The sequence below is a fragment of the Podarcis pityusensis genome (assembly GCF_964106645.2).
Source record: "Podarcis pityusensis genome assembly, chromosome: 14".
Lineage (NCBI taxonomy): Eukaryota > Metazoa > Chordata > Lepidosauria > Squamata > Lacertidae > Podarcis > Podarcis pityusensis.
Window position 1 is genome coordinate 42,140,242 of NC_138039.1, and position 21,295 is coordinate 42,161,536.

General features: G+C 44.7%; 1 protein-coding gene and 1 long non-coding RNA gene across 3 annotated transcripts in view; one reads left to right on the forward strand and one right to left on the reverse strand.

Annotated features, from left to right (window-relative positions):
• DMXL2 (Dmx like 2) overlaps positions 1 to 21,295 on the forward strand; it is a 416,196-nt gene that overhangs the window by 97,458 nt on the left and 297,443 nt on the right. The window lies entirely within an intron of this gene.
• The window catches only part of LOC308462769, a 108,134-nt gene that overhangs the window by 3,642 nt on the left and 83,197 nt on the right, over positions 1 to 21,295 (reverse strand). For both annotated transcript variants that reach the window (XR_013979332.1, XR_013979333.1), the window contains one exon: positions 11,286 to 11,402. This is a non-coding gene — a long non-coding RNA (uncharacterized lncRNA). The remainder of the gene's footprint in view (positions 1 to 11,285; positions 11,403 to 21,295) is intronic.

Sequence of the window (21,295 nt, forward strand, 5' to 3'; positions counted from 1 at the left end):
GTGATGTATGGAAGTGAGAGCTGGACCATAAAGAAGGCTGATCGCCGAAGAATTGATGCTTTTGAATTCTGGTGCTGGAGGAGACTCTTGAGAGTCCCACGGACTGCAAGAAGATCAAACTTATCCATTCTGAAGGAAATCAGCCCGGAGTGCTCACTGGAAGGACAGGTCCTAAATCTGAGGCTCCAATACTTTGGCCACCTAATGAGAAGAGAAGACTCCCTGGAAAAGAACCTGATGTTGGGAAAGATTGCGGGCACAAGGAGAAGGGGACGGCAGAGGACGAGATGGTTGGACAGTGTTCTTGAAGCTACCAGCATGAGTTTGACCAAACTGCGGGAGGCAGTGGAAGACAGGAGTGCCTGGCGTGCTCTGGTCCATGGGGTCACAAAGAGTCGGACACGACTAAATGACTAAACAACAACAAGTGGTGCAACATGACTTGTTTTGGAAAGTTCCCATGCCAGAGGAGAGTGGGATTCATTTTCAGGTTTCTAGAAGCTCCTTTCCCATCTCTGCTTCTTGTTTTCTTTACTCTTTTATCCCCCCCCCTCTTTTTTTTGCACAGATAACCGCATCCCCCTACCCCAAATTGCATCCCTACTGGGACAATGTGGGTTTGCCCTACTTTTTAAGCTCTGGCAAAATGACTGGAATTACATTATGAATTACTGTTGACAATAGCCAGCCTACTTTTTAAAGCAGGATGTCCCTTCCAGGTTCCTTTTGTCCTGGCAGTAAAGTAGGCTGAGAGCAGTCGTTCTTTCAAGCAGAGCAGCAGGACGAAAAGTGCTGAAAAACCTCATACTAGCAACAACAACAAAAAAGACGGAATCAAAAGTCCCCTGCGCAGGGGAAAGGAAAGGGGCATACAATGGCCGGTAAAGAAAGGCTCATTTGGAGCTTACGGGGAGTGTGACAACTTGCCAAGATCTGCATTCTGCATCAAGGAATAACTAAATGCAATGCCATCTCTGCTCCTGTTCTGTTTGGAGCAGGGCGACCAAAATGATCAAGGGAATGGAACAGCTTTCCTCCGAGGAAAGATGACCACATTTGGAGCTTTTAAGACAAGTAAAAGGGGGTGTATAAAACTAGGTGTGTATAAAGTGGGGAGAGAGGTGCTATTCTCCTTCTCTGATAATAGGAGAACTCGTGAGCATTCAATGAAGCTGAATGTTGGAAGGTGCAGGACAGACAAAAGGAAATACTCCACAATACAGCACATAGTTAAATTATCAACTAAGGCAAATTCATGGAGGAAAGGGCTATTATCGGCTACTAGCCCTCATGACTATGTTCTATCTCCACTTTCAGAGGTGTTGTGCCTCTGAATATCAGCTGCAGGGAATCACAGACAAGAAGACGGATGTCGCTTTCAGCTCCTGACTTCAGGCTTGTCATGGGCAACTGGCTGGGCACTGTGAGAATAGGATATTGGACAGGGTGGGCCTTTGGCCTGATCCAGCAGGGCTCTTCCTTTGTTCTCTGGTTCCCAGGCCAGATGGCTGAGAGGTCGCCTGCTCTTGATGGGGTTACACTGTTAGAATTCCTGCTCCATGATTGAAGTAATGGGATTTTTGTCTATCATATGACGGTGTATGTTTTGACTTTACAGAGTGGGACGTGACGGAGACAGGATGTACGTGTTACTGTGTTCCGTGAAGTGGGACTATTGCCCTTTGTACTTTCTCTTTGCTGTCTGATGCTAGAGAGAGAGGGAGCCATGTTGCTGTGCTCTGTGTGTGTTTATATATAAATAAAGTAGATTAGCCAAAATGCTGAGTTGCTGAGGTCTGTTACGCAAGCTGCAAAGACTCTACGGATCCCTAAGTGTGCCGATGTTTGTTGGCATTGGTCACTGTGATGTTTGGGCTGAAGAAAGCTTTTGAAGCTCCCGAACGATCAACCAGGAGGGAGAGAACATGCCTGTCAGGCATGTGTCTCTACCAGGGTCCTACTCGAGAATAGGACAAGCTCCTGACCTGAAGGAGCAGGTTCGTAGCTTGGGTGTACTCCTGGATCCTTTGCTGTCACTTGAGGCTCAGGTGGCCTCAGTGGCCTAGGGTGCATTGCATCAGCTTCGGTTGGTGGTCCAGGGATAGCATAACTACTGTTGCCTATGCTCTTGTAACTTCAAGGTTAGATTACTGCAATGTGTTATACGTAGGGCTGCCTCTGAAGATGGTTCAGAAACTTCAGCTAGTGCAGAATTCACCTGAACAAGACAGTTTGAGCATGTTACACCGATCCTGGTCCAACTGCACTGACTACCAATTAGTTTCTGGGCCCAATTCAGAGTGCTGGTTTTGACTTATAAAGCCTTAAATGGCTCAGGACTGCAATACCTCAAGGACCGCCTCTTTCCATATGAACCTACCCCAGACCCTGAGATCATCTTCTGAGGCCCTCCTTCGTGTGCCTCCTCCTCGAGAGGTCTGGAGGGTGGCAACACGAGAACGGGGCCTTCTCTGCAGTGGCTCCCCATCTGTGGAATGCTCTCCCCAGGGAAGTTCGCCTGGCACCTTCATTACACACCTTTGTTGGGATACTGCCAGGGAGTCCAAAGGCCATCATGCCCCCACATCGCCTCCGGTGCGATCCAACGACCTCCCGTAGAAACGCAGTATCAATCAATTAGCGACAAAAGCCTTGGAAATAGCTTTCCACATTCCAAGGACTGGTGCACGCTCTATCAGCAGAGTTCACACAACGAAAGGTGCACTCAGGAGAGCATTATTTAGAACTTTATTCAGCGTTGGTCAGAACAAAGAGAAAACATGACTGCCTGCTTCGATGTCTCAGGCACAGAGAGAAAACGAAAGCAATGTACAAACATAAACTTCCTGTGAACAGGAAATACGCAGACTCTGTGACTCACAAAGCCTGCTCCCTTTTAAGGTGGAACGGAAATATCCTAACAACCTTTAGGAGCCAGGCAAAAACGTTCCTTTTGAACCAGGCCTTTGGTTGATCTGTTTGACATCCAATACCCTTTTAAAATATGGCTCTTTTCTGGGGGAGTGTTATTGGGTTGTTGTTTTTATTTTGATTATACATGTTGTGATCTTTTCTGTGACCTGCCCTGAGACCTCCAGGTATAGGGCGGTATATAAACTCATTTAACAACAACAACAACAACAACAACTGATGGACCAAGTGGTGCAGTAAAGAAGTGAGAAGTAGCAAGAGCTCTTTAGTTCTGGGATTGGCGCAGAAGTAGAAGCAAGAAAAGTGAGGAAGCGGTTAGGAAGAGGTGGGCACACACAGAGAGAGGGGTGGCATTTTTAGACCATCTTGTTCAAAGCCCCTGCCCTCCCAAAAAGCCAACATCCCCAGAACTGGCATGGATGGTGTCCAAACCTTTTTCAAAGAGGGCCACATTTGATGAAGTGAAGGGCCATGAGGGCCGACCAAAGGGCCAACCAAAGTTGTTGAGCTTTTTCTTAGGATTGAAGTTGTTTAGCTTTTTTGAGGGGTTTTTTTTTAGGATTTTATCCAAGGAAATAAACTGCCACAGGGGCCGGATTAAATCGACCGGCGGGCCGGATTAGGCACCCGAAACAGACTTTGGACATGCCTGGAAGAAGAATGAATGCCAGTGAGTGGAAGAGGTAGGGCTGTCCAGGGGCAACTTTGCTCCAGGTTATCCACCTCAGCAAGACTGCGAGTCTTGAATACCTTAATCTTCTTAAATGACATTTTAAAGCCTCAATCAGAGGAAAAACAAGCCAGTGAATGCTTTATAATTATCTCTTTCCCCAAAGCTGTAATAAACTTTATTTAAGCAAAATGCTTACTATTTTATTTGCCATTCTCAAATCACTTGCTCCTTTTCCAGGTACAAAGTGTCCTCTTGACACCATAATGAAAGTGCATTCATACATGTCAAATGCGGCAATTATGCACTTCAGACAAATGTGCAGCCAAGAATTATTCCATCTCCCCCCTTCCTCCCCCCCCCCCACCGCTGACATTTTTCAAACATGACATGCATATTAGAAACACCCAAAGGTGTGAGGGCTGTTTGATTTAAGCAGCAGATTTTTCAGCTCACTTTCTCTCTCTGGTATTTGGGGTAAAAGAGAGGGAGGGGAGGAGAAAGCACGGTGAAAGTCACTTTCCCACACACAGTGCGTCTGTTATTTAGATGTATGGGGCAAGCCTATCCCTGAGGCTCAAGGGAAGATTTTGTTATCTCATTAATCTTCACAACAGACCAGTGAGGTAGGTCCGTCTTTCCATTGTTTGATAAATGGGGAATCCAGACTCAGAAATGGCTCCTTAGCAGGGTCATCTGCAAGACGCCAGGACTCAGAGTGAGATTCAGCTGCAAAACTGCAGCTGATAGACTCAAATTCCCAGTACTAGGAGCTGAGCTGAAACCTTCCCTCCCCTAGCCCCTTCACACACATTTCCAACAAACTCTCAAACACCTCTGCATATATTTAGGCACCATGTGAAGACATTCCTCTTCAGCCAAACCTTTGGTTGATTAAACAATCTGTTAACTTTTCATTGTATCCGTGGTGAGGGGGTGTTGTTGCTCTTGTTGTTGTTGCCGCCATTATGTTATGCATTTTGCATTAGCATGGCTAATGGGATGCGGGTGTGGCTGTGGGTTAAACCACAGAGCCTAGGACTTGTCGATCAGAAGGTCGGCGGTTTGAATCCCCGCGACGGGGTGAGCTCCTGTTGCTCGGTCCCTGCTCCTGCCAACCTAGCAGTTCGAAAGCACGTCAAAGTGCAAGTAGATAAATAGGTACCGCTTCGGTGGGAAGGTAAATGGTGTTTCCATGTGCTGCTCTGGTTCACCAGAAGCGGCTTAGTCATGCTGGCCACATGACCCGGAAGCTGTACCCTCGGCCAATAAAGCGTGATGAGCGCCGCAACCCCAGAGTCGGTCAAGACTAGACCTAATGGTCAGGGGCCCCTTTACCTTTTTACTGCATGGCTAGGCAAATTAAGGCCCGGGGCCAGATCCGGCCCAATTGCCTTCTAAAGTAGAATGTGTCCTTTTATTTAAAATGCATTTCTGGATTATTTGTGGGGCATAGGGATTCATTCATTTCCCCCTGCTCAAAATATAGTCCGGCCCCCCACATGTTCTGAGGGACAGTGGACTGGCCCCCAGCTGAAAAAGTTTGCTGACCCCTGTCTACTGTAAAACACCCTAGGCAGTATATAAATTTAATTACAATTCATCCAGAATGTGGCAGCTTAGAGTGGCTGCCAAGGCCATATAACACTGGTCCTGGAAGACCTACAGTATGTTTCCGAGCACAATTCAAAGTGTTGGTGCTGACCTTGAAAGCCCTTAATTGCCTTGGCCCAGTATACCTGAAGGAGCGTCTTCACCCCCATCGTGCAGCCCAGACACTGAGGTCCAGCTCTGAGGGCCTTCTGGCCATTCCTTCACTGCGAGAAGTGAGGTTAAAGGGAACCAGGCAGAGGGCCTTCTCAGTGGTGATGCCTGCCCTGTGGAACACCCTCCCATCAGATGTCAAGGAAATGAACAACTATCTGACTTTTAGAAGGCATCTGAAGGCAGTCTTGGTTAGGGAAGTTTTTAACATTTTATAGTGGTTTTAATATTCTGTGGGAGCTGCCCAGAGTGGCTGGGGAAACCCAGCCAGATGGGCAGGGTATAAATAATAAATTATATTATTATTATTATCATCAGTGCTTTTTTCTGGGGGGATGCAGGGGTGCACATACCTCTAAACATTTTGTGAATCTTTGAACTTTTGTCCATTTACTGTGTCTATTTTTCCTGATTTAAACTATAAAATGCTGATTTTCTTGAATCAAAATGAGAGTACCCCTAAACATTTTTTTAGAAAAAGCACTGCTGCTGATGATGTTTAAATAAACCAATAAAGTTGTCTTCCTATCAATATTTTCCTTGTTTCAGCTTCCCTGTTTACTTTTCTGCAATGCGGTTCTATGGATCCAGAAATAATAATAATAATAATAATAATAATAATAATAATAATAAATATTATTTATATCCCGCCCTCCCCAGCCGAAGCCGGGCTCTGGGCGGCTAACAACAATAAAATAGTACAAGCTTTGCAAGCTACGCAAGAATTTTGGTCTGACTCGACTCCAATGTATTCTCCTAGAACCGTGTCCTTGAAATAGGGGGTTGAAAAAGGGGGTTGGACTCGATGGCCCTTGTGGTCTCTTCCAACTCTATGATTCTATGAAATACTTTCCATCAACTGGCTACTGCAAATGGCTTCTCCATGCCTCATTGTCTACTGGTGTTGGATTCACAGTCATGCCTAATGATGAATGAAGAAATGAAGCAGATGGTCCCCTGGTTACTGTCCAATGTCTCTATCTTTTACCAGGGGGAGAAAGGCGCTTACTCAATTTTTCTCTTCATGATTGCGCACAGTCTCCCAAAATAAAAGAGAGAAAAGGCCTGGCCACAGATGGCTTTCCCCCCCCTTTCACTTTTGAGTCAATATTTGTACTTTTGTCTGCTTGCTATGAAGCAAGCAAAACAAACAGAAATAGCTGTAGTTTCCTGCTTATCAATAGGTCAGTTGTGGCATACCCAGAATCCCAATGCAAGCTCCCTTGAGCTGTCTTTTGATATCCAGCTGATATCAAGACAACCTGTCTGAAGACGAGATCCAATAGTACTCCCTTAGCAGCTCACATCTTAGCCTTTTGTTTTTACAAACAGAGGATGACAAAGCCAAATTGATATTGCCATCAGCATTGCGGGCAGTTTTTCTGATGGGCAGGATTCCCCACTGGGAAGCGAAACAAACAAAAATACCCCTATGTTCATATGCAGCCCAATCCCATGCATGTTTTATGAGAAAGGTTATGCTGCTTAATTCAATGGAGTTTACTGTGAGGTAAGGATTAATCATAGAAACATAAAATTGTAGGGACGCGGGTGACGCTGTGGGTTAAACCACAGAGCCTAGGACTTGCCGATCAGAAGGTCAGCGGTTCGAATCCCCATGACGGGGTGAGCTCCCATTGCTCCGTCCCTGCTCCTGCCAACCTAGCAGTTCAAGAGCACGTCAAAGTGTAAGTAAATAAATAGGTACCGCTCCGGTGCGAAGGTAAACGTCGTTTCTGTGCACTGCTCTGGTTCGCCAGAAGAGGCTTAGTCATGCTGGCCACATGACCCGGAAGCTGTACGCCAGCTCCCTCGGCCAATAAAGCGAGATGAGCGCCGCAACCCCAGAGTCGGTCACGACTGGACCTAATGGTCAGGGGTCCCTTTACCTCTACCTTTAAGGATGAATCATAGAAACATAAAATTGTAGAGTTGGAAGGGACCCAGAAAGCCATCTAGTGCAACTCCCTGTGATCTGTCACTTTTTATTTCTTTTGGTTTCCTATTTTTCTCCATCTTAAGTTCAGCTCTCCACATTTCTGCAGCAATTTGCGTTTTTCAAAAAAAATATGATTTTTTTTTAATTTGCAAGCAATTTGCCCTAACATAGTGAATGTTTGTATGTTATGTTCACTAAAGAATGCATTTTTTTTATTCACATGTTTCCCATAATATTCACTTTTCTGTACACATTGTTTGGCCAGAGAACTGCGTCACAAAATTTGGTGAAATACGAGTTTCAAAGGGTGGCTGTGCTTTGGTTCACGCAATGATTCAAAAAGTGCAAATTAAGTAGTTTCTCACTGAAATTCAAACCAAACCCCATTCTGCCCCCCCATCCCTACTTCCAGGTAAAGGTAAAGATACAGTTGCGGACAACTCTGGGGTTGCGGTGCTCATCTCGCTTTATTGGCCGAGGAAGCCGACCAACAGCTTCTGGGTCATGTGGCCAGCATGACTAAGCCGCTTCTGGCGAACCAGACCAGCATATGGAATCACTGTTTACCTTCCCGCTGGAGCTGTACCTATTTATCTACTTGCACTTTGACATGCTTTTGAACTGCTAGGTTGGCAGGAGCAGGGACCGAGCAACGGGAGCTCACCCCGTCGTGGGGATCAAACCGCCGACCTTCTGATCAGCAAGCCCTAGGCTCTGTGGTTTAACCCACAGCACCACCCTTCCAGGTAAGTTCACACAAACGTAAGCCTGAAAAACATAAAAAGAGCATTCGGGATCAGGCAAATGGCCCATCTAGTCCAGCAACCTGGAGGCAGAATACAGCTATCATGGCTAGTCGCTTTAGCTACGTTACAACTGCATTCAACATGAGATGAGGATGTGTCACAATACAAATTGAACTGCTTCAAAAGGGAGAGCTAATAGTGCGCATTCGAACACTGCTAGCCCTGATAAGAGGCAGGACCCACCTCTCTTTAGAGAAGTGTATGGTGAATCGAAGCTCTTCAGGTCAAGATCTCAACCAGAAATTTTCCAGCACAATCGTCTACTCAGAAGTAAGTTCCACTAAGTTGATCGGGGCTTACACCCACATAAGTGAGCAGAGGATTGCTGCCTTAAACTGTTAATGCGGGATGTGGGGAGCAGGGACGCCAGTGGGGAGGGAAGGGATGGAGAACTCTTGACTCCTTTGTGATTGCAATCAGGCTGCCAGCTGAAAGAGACGGCTGATTTTAAAACACCCTGCATTAACCAGCCGACATTATGAGAGCAAAACAGTACACATATGGTGTACTGATAGCACAGTAGCGACAAGTGGGAAAGTTAAAGAAAAAAGTCAAACTTTCAACTGATCATTGTGAGGGGGGGTCAGGGGTGAAAGAGGATGTGAAATCATCTTCCTACTTTCACATTTTCAGAGGGGGGCGCGGGTGGCGCTGTGGGTTAAACCACAGAGCCTAGGACTTGCCGATCAGAAGGTCGGCGGTTCGAATCCCCGTGACGGGGTGAGCTCCCATTGTTCGGTCCCTGCTCCTGCCAGCCTAGCAGTTCGAAAGCACGTCCAAGCGCAAGTGGATAAATAGGTACCCCTCCGGTGGGAAGGTAAACAGCGTTTCTGTGCGCTGCTCTGGTTCGCCAGAAGCGGCTTAGTCATGCTGGCCACATGACCCAGAAGCTGTACGCCGGCTCCCTCAGCCAATAAAGCGAGATGAGCGCCGCAACCCCAGAGTCGTCCACAACTGGACCTAATGGTCAGGGGTCCTTTTTAACCTCAGGCTAAAAGGCTGAATGTGGCCCTTTATGCCACTCTCTCTAGCTTTCTCTGGCACCTGGTACTCTCTCCACACCATGCCACACCCCATGCCTAGCCACAACTCTCGCTCCCCCTCCTTTGCACATTCTGTGACAGACACCCTCACTGACACCCTCACTGAAGATGGATGCTGAATAATGATTTGGATGTATTATAAAGGGACAGATCTTCATGCCCTCAACTAAGGGGAAAAAAGTAAGGCAATAATAACTTGCCAAATTTAGCCTTCTGCATCCTTTGATTCTAGAACCTCTAAAATGTCAACTCGGTGTGTTTTCAACATAAAGAAGGCAAACCAATGCTAGGAATTATAAGGAAGGAAAATAATAAAACAGCAAGTAGCGTCATGCTATTGTACAAACCCACAGTGTCTTGACTTTTCAAATATTGTGTGCTGGTCTTTGTGGCTCCTTCTCAGAATGCACATCATTGAGGAAAAGAAGGATAAGAAAAGGACAACTAAAAAAAATGAACCAAGGTTGCAAAGTTTACCTCTCCTACTGCTGGCCAAAGCACCCCTGAAACGGTGCATTTGGGTGGGGATGATAGAAGAGTTGGGTTTCAAGTGTTGAGCTCAGGCCAATCTTTGCGTATGCAGCACAGTGGAGTGTTAAAGATGTTTTTGGAGAGGTTGTTCAGAAGACCAGGGTAATGTGCAAGCAACTGATGCTAAAACTCAGTCTTAAAAGAGGCTTGTGGGGGATGTGTTTAGATGAGCTGGCATGCTGACCAATGAGAGGAGGTTAAAATGAAGGACTTGGAAAGTGGCTTGGATAAAATCCAAGTAGGTGCACTTGGGGAGGTGATTCAGGACCCAAGCAATACAATACAGAAGGTTCTGGTAAGAGGTAGATGGGGACATGTAAACAAATGCAGATAAGTCATCTGAAAGGTTTGTCCTCCTGAATGGATTTACCTATCAACTCCTGAAAACAAAATGGAGTCGATCATCTCATCCTTACCTGAGCCTATCAGGTATTCTTTCAGAAAGTAGAGGCAGTTAACTGTCTCCACTGAGTGTAAAGAATCTCCACCCAAATCTACTGAATCACTAGCACAAATCCTTAGACGCAGATGCAACCAGGTCACCACAGCTCATGGGGAAACTCAGGAAATCACTTTTCTTTCTCCTCCCTTGGGATTGGCAATTATTATCACCTCTCTTCTTTATCTGATATTTGCCTCTCTTATCTCCCTAATCTTGCTGTCTCTCAACCCTCATGTAGTCCAAACAGACTTCATTTGCATTTGAGCTTTCCCCCCCTTCCTCCTTGTGTGTTTAGGCTTCCACTGAATCTTCCCTAGTTCCTTTGGGCAATCTTTCTGCCTCCATTTATTTTTATCTCTGTGCTGTTTAAGAATCAGCTTATGGTCCACCTTGTGTGGAGTTGAGCGGCCTGTGCAACATGTAAGAACTAAGCGTCTTGCTTTATTTCTGCACTGAAGCTTCAAGCCATTGTTTTCCCAAAGCCCATCCTTTTGTGTTAACATATATCTTAATTAAAGAGAGATCAGCAAGTGAGCAAGTCACCACTGATGTTTCTATAATGGCAGTAAAGCAGTGCAATAACCAAAGTGACCCACAACCATCTCCAGGTTAAAGATTTCCAAAGTTGTACTTTTGTGAACACGGGTATAAAAATACGGGTTCATGTGTATGTGTGAATAGATCCATTGATAGAATCCCTCCCAGAATTGTTGTTGTTGTTTAGTTGTTTAGTCGTGCCCGACTCTTCGTGACCCCATGGACCAGAGCAAGGCAGGCACTCCTGTCTTCCACTGCCTCCAGCAATTTGGTCAAACTCATGCTGGTAGCTTCGAGAACACTGTCCAACCATCTCGTCCTCTGTCGTCCCCTTCTTCTTGTGCCCTCCATCTTTCTCAACATCAGGGTCTTTTCCAGGGAGTCTTCTCTTCTCATGAGGTGGACAAAGTACTGGAACCTCAGCTTCACGATCTGTCCTTCCAGTGAGCACTCAGGGCTGATTTCCTTCAGAATGGATAGATTTGATCTTCTTGCAGTCCATGGGACTCTCAAGAGTCACCTCCAGCACCAGAATTCAAAAGCATCAATTCTTCGGCGATCAGCCTTCTTTATGGTCCAGCTCTCACTTCCATACATCACTACTCCCTCCCAGAATACAAACTTGATAAAAGGTGTTGATTTCTTTGACCAATAAGCCCATTCCAAGAGGAGTGTATTCTAGACGATGCCTCCTTAGGAGAAATCCTTGGTTCTCTCTCTTGTTTTTCTTCTTTGAGCTCTACACAATAAAAAGCAGAAAAAAAGATCACCGATCAGAGCATGCTGCTGCCTTTAGATGAAAACTGCTGATGGCAAAAAATATGGTTCACTTGCTAAAGTATATTGAGATGGGATGGGAGGAAATGAGAAACGTGTCACCTGTCTTTTCCTTGAACCACTTGGAGTTTCACAAATCTCTCTCCATGTCTTATTTACTACGTTGCTCTTTCTTGCTTTTGTTTTCCCTGATGGGGAGACATTTCTAGGTTTGCTTTAAGAATGTCAAAATAATTCAGTTGAAACCGAGAACAACAGGGTGGCAAGCAAGAGTGTCTTGATGAATTGATTATTGGGGTAATTGATAAAAGTTCTTAGATTTCCCCAGTGGAGCAGTAAGATTAGAAAATCTATCTGGAGATTGGAAGGGGAAATAATCATTTTCAACTCCCACCTGCCCGCTCCCCCATTTGCTCACCTTTGGCATTAGCTAGCAAATTTACTGAGTGGACAGTCCCAGGGAAATGACAGAGAGAGGTCTGTCATAGTCAGAAAATTTAACAAAAGAAAATAAAAGGTTTTCTTACAGGGTCACCTAGAGTTCCATATGTCAATCAAGAGTAATTCCACAACAGACACCAGGGCTGCTAGTCTTAAACTTGCAGAAATGAGGCCTTTCTTTTCCAGTCCTATAGAGTTCGTCTCAACTCTACCAAAGTCAATAATAAGCTTCTCATTAATTTTAAACAGATCAAGGTTGTGCTCTGACATTCTTAGAACCTGAAGGCACAAGCGTGTTGATTCCCAATAAACAAGGGCCCTCAGCCACTATTGTAAAGTCAACAAAATACTCACTTCTCTCTACTAAGATAACAGTATATATACCCCGTGTAACATTGTTTGACGTGACTTACTTGCCCAGGAATATAGGCCTGCACCCTTTGAATTTGCCACTTAGTTTCAGACTATATATGGATAACCTGTTTCCTATGCAGTGCTTTCGACTGAAACGTTAAGGACTAGAAACTTAATAACTTCATGGTAGCAGTATACCAGTGGGAAGATGCATGGATAAAAAAATAAATTACCATGATATTGAAAAAATTAAACAAGAATTTGTATATCTGAGCAAACACTGCTGAACTCAGGCATTTTCATGAATTGCACCAGGTTTCCCCAACCTGTTACTCTCAATATATTTTGGGCTACAATTCCCATAATCCCTAACCATTGGGCCATGCTGGCTGAGGCTGATGTTAGTTGATCCAAAATATATGGAGGGCAACAGATTAAGTTAGGCTGAACTACACAGAATAGGGTGTATATTTTTGTGGAATCCATGTGCTTATAACTCTATGCGCATAGGATTCTCTACATAGGTGCATACCCTGCTGCCATACAACTGAACCACCCCAGTCCCAATGTGCATTTATTTCCTTTAGACATATCATGAGAATGTGCCTTCTGTCAAGGCTCCTGTTGTTGTTGTTTTTTTATGTATTTGAAATATTTGTGTCCCACTTTTCCACCACTTCACTCTTCAGGAGGTGGGGGAGGAATTTGCCTGGGTTCACATTTGCATTGGCAAATTGTGGAAGACCATGATTTTTGAAGGGGTTTAGGAGGTACGCAACCATGCTTCAAGTTCCTGTGGGTCGTGTAGCCTTTAAGTAGTTAATTCTGTCTTCTTTTTCTAGGCAATATCATTCTCTCACAGTTAATTAAACACTGAGATGTGTGGAATTTTAATCTCCAGATAAGCCTTAACAGAGTCCCACAATGGCACATTGGATAGGACACACCTGCTAGTCTTAATATGAATGTTGTCAAGGCCACTGGTGTGGTACATGTAACCCTATAAATCCCAAGAACACCTCTGTCAGTCAGAACTTTAATGCAGCTGGCATGGAGCTCCACACTCTACAGAGTCATATCCATGTCCATTCAGAGGAGTTCCCAGCAGCCAAAGGAAGAGATATAAGTCCTCTGCCTTTGCTCTCCTTTGCTTTGACAGTTATGAACACAGCCTATTAATAAAACCTGTTTAGTAAAGAACGGAGCCAGTGTGCTTTGTTGCCTTGTTTGAATGCAAAAAGAACCTCTGTCCCTTTTGGCAGAAGAGCATTGCAATAGGAACCCACCCAATTCACACTTCCTGAAAGAATACAGGAACCAAAACTTAGCTAGCCTTCAAAATTGGACTGCAGTTCTCCAGTCTAGTGTGAATAAAGAGGTATATATTTGGGGGGAAATGCATACATTAATGAAAATTGTACACACACACAAAAGCATTGCATATGGGGGAAATTGCTTGCTATAATGTGCGTATTAGGCAAAATCCCATGCAAAAGTGTGGCCATTAGGACAAATTGTTGGGCTACTGCCAGGGAGATAAAGTCCATCATGGCCCCCAAGCCGGCTGCCGGACACGCAGTATCAGCAATTAGCGACATGAGCTCCAGAACATTCTAGAGCAGATGCACACTCTTTATCAGCAAATAATGCTCTCCTGAGTGCGACTTCTGCTGTGCATGCTTAAAAGCTAACAAATTCTCACAGGGACTTTTTTTTAAAAAAGCAAACTGATGTGAAAACGTATAGAACTAAACTTGGAAAAATAAGAAATTAAGAGAAGGGGAAACTCACAGAATTATCTGTCCCTTGGCTTACAACCTAATTCTAAAACAAAATAGTTATCAGCAACAAAATAAATTTAACCATCAACCTTTTTTAAAAAAAAAATAATCCCACCCAAATAAATATGCAGTCAGCAGATATGAGTTCATTCCTTGCCAATCCTTTAAATACCCTTGTGACTGTTTCCTCCTTAGAGGCTGTACAGTAGTGGCTGGTTGCCATGGGGATTGGTAGGGTGGAAAATGAGGAGTCCAACAGTAGGTGGCGCTAGAGCCAATGATAGGCAGAGCCAACTAATTTTAGTTTTGTCCCCATCCTCCTCCCTGCTAAGGACTACAAGGGAAACACTGAAACTAAGGAGGAGGAAGTCAATGCCACCTCCTGGACCGGATGGAGTGAAGAAGGCAGGCAGGTAGGGGTTGGTTGAGTGCAGATGGAGGTTGGTGGGGCAGTGCCCCATTTGTCAAAACAGACTAGCAGTAGCACATGTGCATGTGCTTCCATGATTTTTAGAGCTCCTCCAGGCAACCAGTTTATCACTGAGCACACTTCCTGATTTGCTTGCACAAGGCTTAAGGGGAGGTTAGATTACATCCAACCTTTGCTGAGCATTAATTCTGATCTGTTTACAGAATATGTACACATCTTGCTGTGAAACTTGCATTCACCCCACTCTTTTCAAGGCATTTCCCCGTTATGGACGCATACACTCATACACACCTGCACCCATCTTTTTTTAGCACTTTCCAATTTTTAAAGAATATTATTATTGATGTCATTTCTGTAGTTGTTTAGAATTATTATAGTTATATATACACATGCAAACACCCACCCACCCATAGATATTTAAACCCCAAACAATTTAAATAAAAAATATAATTTATGGCAGCAAACTGTCTCTCCTTCTTTCTATGATACTGTGTGGGTGGGAGAGAGAGAGAGAGGGAGAGAGAGGGAGAGAGAGGGAGAGAGAGGGAGAGAGGGAGAGAGGGGGGAGAAAGAGAGAGAGAGAGAGGGAGAGAGGGGGGGAGAGAGGGGGAGAGAGAGAGAGAGAGAGAGAGATGGGATCCATTTCTTTATTACATCTCTAGCAATCTTATAAGGAAGCAGCATCTCAGTTAACTTTCTATATTCTAATTGTTTCCCCAATTTCCCCAATTAATTTCAGCTTCTTTTGTCTTCTGTTCTTTCCCCATGTTTTAGCATACAGTATCTTTGCAATTTGTCACTATGTGCTAGATCTGTGTTTGGCATTTCCTTTGTACTCTTGTTCCCTTGTGTATAATTTAAAAAGCACAGAAGTGGTTCTGCATTTATTCCCCATCACTTTCCTAACTGCAAAACGTCATTTAAACAAACAAACAAACAAACAAAAACAAACAAACCCAACCGGATTTGTTGCCCTAGGCCAGTTGTCTGCAACCTTTAAGACAAAAAGAGCTACTTGGACCCATTTCTGAAGGAAAAAAAACCGAGAGCCGCAAAACTCGTCATTATAAAAATAAGGTTTTTGTCACTTTTTTATTATTTCTTTGTTTGACCCCTCAGAATTACTCCTCCTCATAGAAATAAACGTTAAATTAACAAGTTACCTTTTTGTGTGTGTGTGTTCTTCACTCCCTTTCAAAACAGTGACCAGCGTACATGCCCCTTACAATGTAGCGGGCGGGCGGGCGGAAAGGTGATGTCGGGACGGTGCGTGACTAACGCACGCACCGCCCCCATGCGACGTCACAGCCAGTACAGCGCCCGCCACAGTGGGGAGTGTCGGGGTGCACAATACGCCTCCTCCCCTCACTAGTATCCGCCCCGGAGCCGCGGCAAAGGTGTAAAAGAGCCACATGTGGCTCCGGAGCCGCGGGTTGCAGACCCCTGCCCTAGGGTAACAGAATACTTTAATCTACTTTAATTGCATAAAGCTAAACTTCCAGTGTGCACTTGAACGTCTTCTACAAGATAGTGACAGTCTAGAAGCACCTTACATTTCACTCCCTGTATCCATATAGGAAACTGGGGGCTTCTGCCCCAACTCACTCCATTCATCAACACCCCACCTCATACACCAACTGCTTTGCCAAATGCTCCTCCCTTTAGATTTCACCTATCACCTCCCAACTCACCCTAACCTCCTCCCAGCTTGCCACAATCCCCACCCCATTTTAAATGAGGGGGTGGCACTTAAGAGAGCAGTTTTCTGAAGCACCACATTCCCACAGCTGCAGTTAACTGGGGTGGGGTGCTTCACAGAGGAGACAGGTGCTTCAAAGAGCAGTTTTTCAAACCACTCTGTGAAGCACCTCCCACCTCCATTAAACCTCACTGCAGCTACATTTAACAGAGTGGGAAGATGCAGCCACACAAACTGTGGTGTGACAACAACCTTATATTTTTATGTATACAGGCAGAAAAAGTCCGTGCTTAATCAGTCCAAATTTCGACAGCGATCAAGGATCAATTCAAAGGCTTGTTTCAGGGTTCACTGAACCCATCCATATTCAGCTCACAAAATCAACCTTAGCTGACCTCCTTTGCCTAGGAAAGAGTAATATATCTGCCTTGTTTGCCTTCTAGCTGCATGACTCAGACATTCAGAGCAGGAGGATTTGTTAACAACTGTCAATCTTTGAGAAAGGCCACTGGCATGCATTGATAGTGGCAAGCCTGATCTTGAGCTACACTGAGCCTGTTCCTTAAGAGAAGGTTCTTCAAAAGATACCAGGAGATTGAAAGGACAGTCATTCTTCCACAGGAAGAAAGATACTCACCTTTGTGCTTTCTAGCATTGCTAATGTCAAGAAACAGAAAGCATGCAGGTATACTCAGAAGTTTCACAGTACTAGGCAGAACTCTTTTGGCCTCTGATATCATCTGACCATTGATGTTCTGGTGGCTGCAATACTGACATTTTCAGGGCTGATGCCTGAATCCACCGAGATCCAGCTAGCACCTTCCTCCTCTTGTACCAAGGTGATATCAGGCCTCATCAGAAACCCTCCTGCTTTTTGATGCAATGTGCAGTGTTGCTGTTCCAGTTATCTCTGCTGTCTCAACTTCTGCACATTAGGTAGAAAATCTGAAGTTGGACCCTACATGTGCTCATCTGAATATGCATTGGCTTCTTCACATCATCATTAAAAGAGGCTTTAGAAACTGGCTTCGAAAGTGGATTGGACAAATTCATGGAGGATAAGGCTTTCAATGGCTACTAGCCAAATATGACGATGCTCTTGGTGACAGTGATGCTTCTGAACACAAGTTGCTGGAAAGGACAGGAGGGCAGAGCGCTCTCGTGCTTTGGTCCTGCTTGAAGATTTCTCACAGGGGTCTTGTTGGCCACTGTGGAAACAGGATGCTGAGTTTGATGGGCTGTTGGCCAGATCCAGCAGGCTCTTTGTATGTTCTTATCATCGGAAGGCCCATATAGTTAAAGCTATGGTTTTCCCAGTAGTGATGTATGGGAGTGAGAGCTGGACCATAAAGAAAGCTGATCACTGAAGAATGGATGCTTTTGAATTCTGGTGCTGGAGGAGACTCTTGAGAGTCCCATGGACTGCAAGAAGATCAAACACATCCATTCTTAAGGAAATCAGCCCTGAGTGCTCACTGGAAGGACAGATCCTGAAGTTGGGAAAGATGGAGGGCACAAGGAGAAGGGGACGGCAGAGGATGAGATGGTTGGACAGTGTTCTCGAAGCTACCAGCATGAGTTTGACCGAATACGGGAGGCAGTGGAAGACAGGAGTGCCTGGCGTGCTCTGGTCCATGAGGTCACGAAGAGTCGGACACGACTAAATGACTAAACAACAACAAACAAGAAATCATCAGAAGCCCTGCACTATCAAGGCTCCAAATCACACATGGGAGCTCCAAACTTTCCTTCCTTAAGGGTGGTATTCATCAGGACCACTGCAAAAGAAGGAAGGGTTCACACACACACACACACACACACACACACACACACACACATCCTACTAGCCCAGAGATGGAAAGAAGAGACAACCCCGGCTGAAGAAGAATGGCAAACCAAATTGATGGACTATGCTGAAATGGCAAAACTAACTGGGAAGCTCAGGAACCAAGAAGACAAGAATTTTTAAAAGAATGGGAAACGTTTACAATGTACAGTGGTATCTCAGGTTACAGATCCTTCAGGTTACAGATGCTTCAGGTTACAGACTCTGCTAACCCAGAAATAGTACCTCGGGTTAAGAACTTTGCTTAATAAGAACAGAAATCATGCAGCAGCGGCGTGGCAGCAGCGGGAGGCCCCATTAGCTAAAGTGGTACCTCAGGTTAAGAACAGTTTCAGGTTAAGAACGGACCTCCGGAATGAATTAAGTTCTTAACCCGAGGTACCACTGTATATACAAAATTATTGTAAGTAGGTTAAAACATTAGCAGGATTTAAACACACTTGTAATGCAACAGAATGTATACGATACCTAGGAAGATAAAAAAAAAATATGGAGAAGTATTGATATGCAGTTGAAAATAGGATTAATAGGATCCATGGAAGGGATAGGGGGAAGTCAGGAGATTCAGAGTAATCTTAATAATTAGATTTGGAATTGGTTTTGTTGCATGTTTATGTTTTTTGAAAATCAAATAAAAATTTATTTCAACACACACACCTTCCCATGTGTCGTTTTTGCAGCCCTGATTCCCATCATCACTGGTTGGGGAGGGGACACCTGGAGACGTTAAATGCATGTACACATTTAAAATTGCATCTACTTCAATCCAGAAATGGTCCCTCTTTACTAATTTGCGGCTTTGCTTTTGGGGGAACTTAGAGCTTTGAAAATGTGTGTGGTGCAGATTGTGTATTGCTACCTAACAGGGTAACTACACTTTGTTTTTGATTCATGGCAAATAATGCTTTTTCTCCCCACCCCTGCCACACAGCCCCAATTTAATTATAATTCAGGATTCAGAACTGCCTTGTGCAAACCACCTCCTTTTTTATGTATGTATGCCTTTTCCATAATTAATAACAAACTTCCCAGCCCATCGGCTGACAGAAAAGCATACCAGGCCTGTCAGGTTTCGAGTGATAATGCCCTACTCCACAATGCCATATGAAAAGCTGTCCTTTGGGGTTCAGAAATATACAATGCACATGGCTTCAATGTGTGAAGATAAGATTAAAGTACAAAGGAGGCAATTAAATTCTTAGATCATATTTATAAAGGCATTTCTGATGTTTACTGCGGCGTTATCACTGGCCGCAATATTGAGCAGACTTTTCCTGATTTAAAACAGAAGCAAAAAATTAAGGGGGAGGAGGAATTCGAACAGTAATTGTGGGCATTCATTGGGATCAGTAGGGTAGAAGGCAGGGAGGTCAACAGCAGGGGGAGCTATAACCAATGACAGGCAGTACCAGAGCCAATGACAGGCAGAGGCAACTTATTCTGCTCTTGTCCCCATCTCCCTCCCAGCTGAGTTCCGCAATGGCAACACAGAGGCTGAAGAGGAGGAAACTAGCAGCCAGGATAGTTGTAAGAAGGCAAGCAAATGGGGGCCGGCTGAGGTTGGTGGGGCAGTGCCCTATTGGCCCCAATGTTACACAGCATAATCCAGATTTGTTTAAGCATCTTGTCCTGGTGTGATAAAAAAGAGCGAAAATCTGCAAAAAGTGTGTTTTGAAAATCAGAGCCAATTAAGAAAACAGATTTGCATATAAACAAATCAAAGTGGACCATTCTCCCTTGAACTTCCTGGTCTCTTAAGAAAACTCTGGCCTTGCTGAGGGATGCACTGTGTACCATTTCTTATTTATTTTCCATGCCGATCACATTAATTTACCCTCCTTGGTCCATTCTTGCTGTAATTAACCAAGAGAGACACCCTTTAATGGGAAACAGAACCTCTCCAAAATTAATCAAGCTAATTAGTGCTAAACAATTGGAAACCATTGCATATTTATGTCAACGCTTGCCCAGAGGACTCCAGAGAATTTAAGTTCCCATTTTGCCCAGGGAACTACGCAAAGACAACAAGATGAATTCAGATTAAATATACCATAATGCGGCCTACGCCTTCGTGGAGTGGGGCTCACAGATGCAAAGATGCATCGATAATGACCATCACTGTTGTCCATTTCAGAATCTATATCAGTGGGTGGAGAACCTCGTGTGGACACCAAATGTGGGCCTCTAGACTTCTCTGTCTGACTTTCTCCAGGTCTTCCCAGGCCACACAACCTACCGCCAGGCCATAGCCCTCCCCAGCCCTACATCATAACATCCTTCAGTGCTGGAGCATTGAACTCTAATCATGCCTCTTGCTTGCTTGGGTAGAAATTACCAAACTCTACAAAGGTAACATTTATTGCTCCACCCACTTTTGCCTCTGGCCACTCCCACCACTGGCATATGGCCCTCAGAAGGTTGCACAGAAGAGAACATGAAAAAGGCTCTGAACACCCCTAACGAAACATAATCCCTGCCAGTTTTATAGTGGGAGTAGATTGCAGTCTCTTGCAGTATCTGAAGAAGTGTGTATGCACATGAAAGCTTATACAGTGGTACCTTGGGTTAAGTACTTAATTCGTTCCGGAGGTCCGTTCTTAACCTGAAACTGTTCTTAACCTGAAGCACCACTTTAGCTAGTGGGGCCTCCTGCTGCTGCCACGCCACAGGAGCACGATTTCTGTTCTCATCCTGAAGCAAAGTTCTTAACCCGAGGTACTATTTCTGGGTTAGCGGAGTCTGTAACCTGAAGCGTATGTAACCTGAAGCGTATGTAACCCGAGGTACCACTGTACCTGGTCTCTAAGGTGTTATTGGCCTTCCCCCCCCCGACTGCGTCAGACCAACACGGCTACCTACCTGAATCTAGTCTCTTGAAAGTCGGATATGTCTTAAACATATAGGGCAGATGGGGCCAGAGAGGCTCAGAAAGTGACAGATTTGTCATCATTAGTACAAGTATTTTGTGCATGCAGGATGGGGAGAGCTAGGAATTATATAAGTAAGTTCTGCATGTCTCTGTACACTTCCTGGGGGAGGGGCAAGCCAGTTCCTAAAGGCGCAGTGCGGGATTTTGTTCTTGCTTCCCTTCTCTCCTTCCTTGAGAGCCTTAATAAAAATCTTACATTACAATATGGATTTTAAACTGCAAAACGCTGCGGAGACTTGAAGGTAGGCGGGCGCAGAACAACCCTACATGAAAATGTGACATTTGTTACTATCTGTGTAATGCTTCCTTTCCTTTATGACTCATCTCTTCCGGGTTTGTTGACAAAGGGAGCGTAGAAAATTGTCAGCAGCCGAA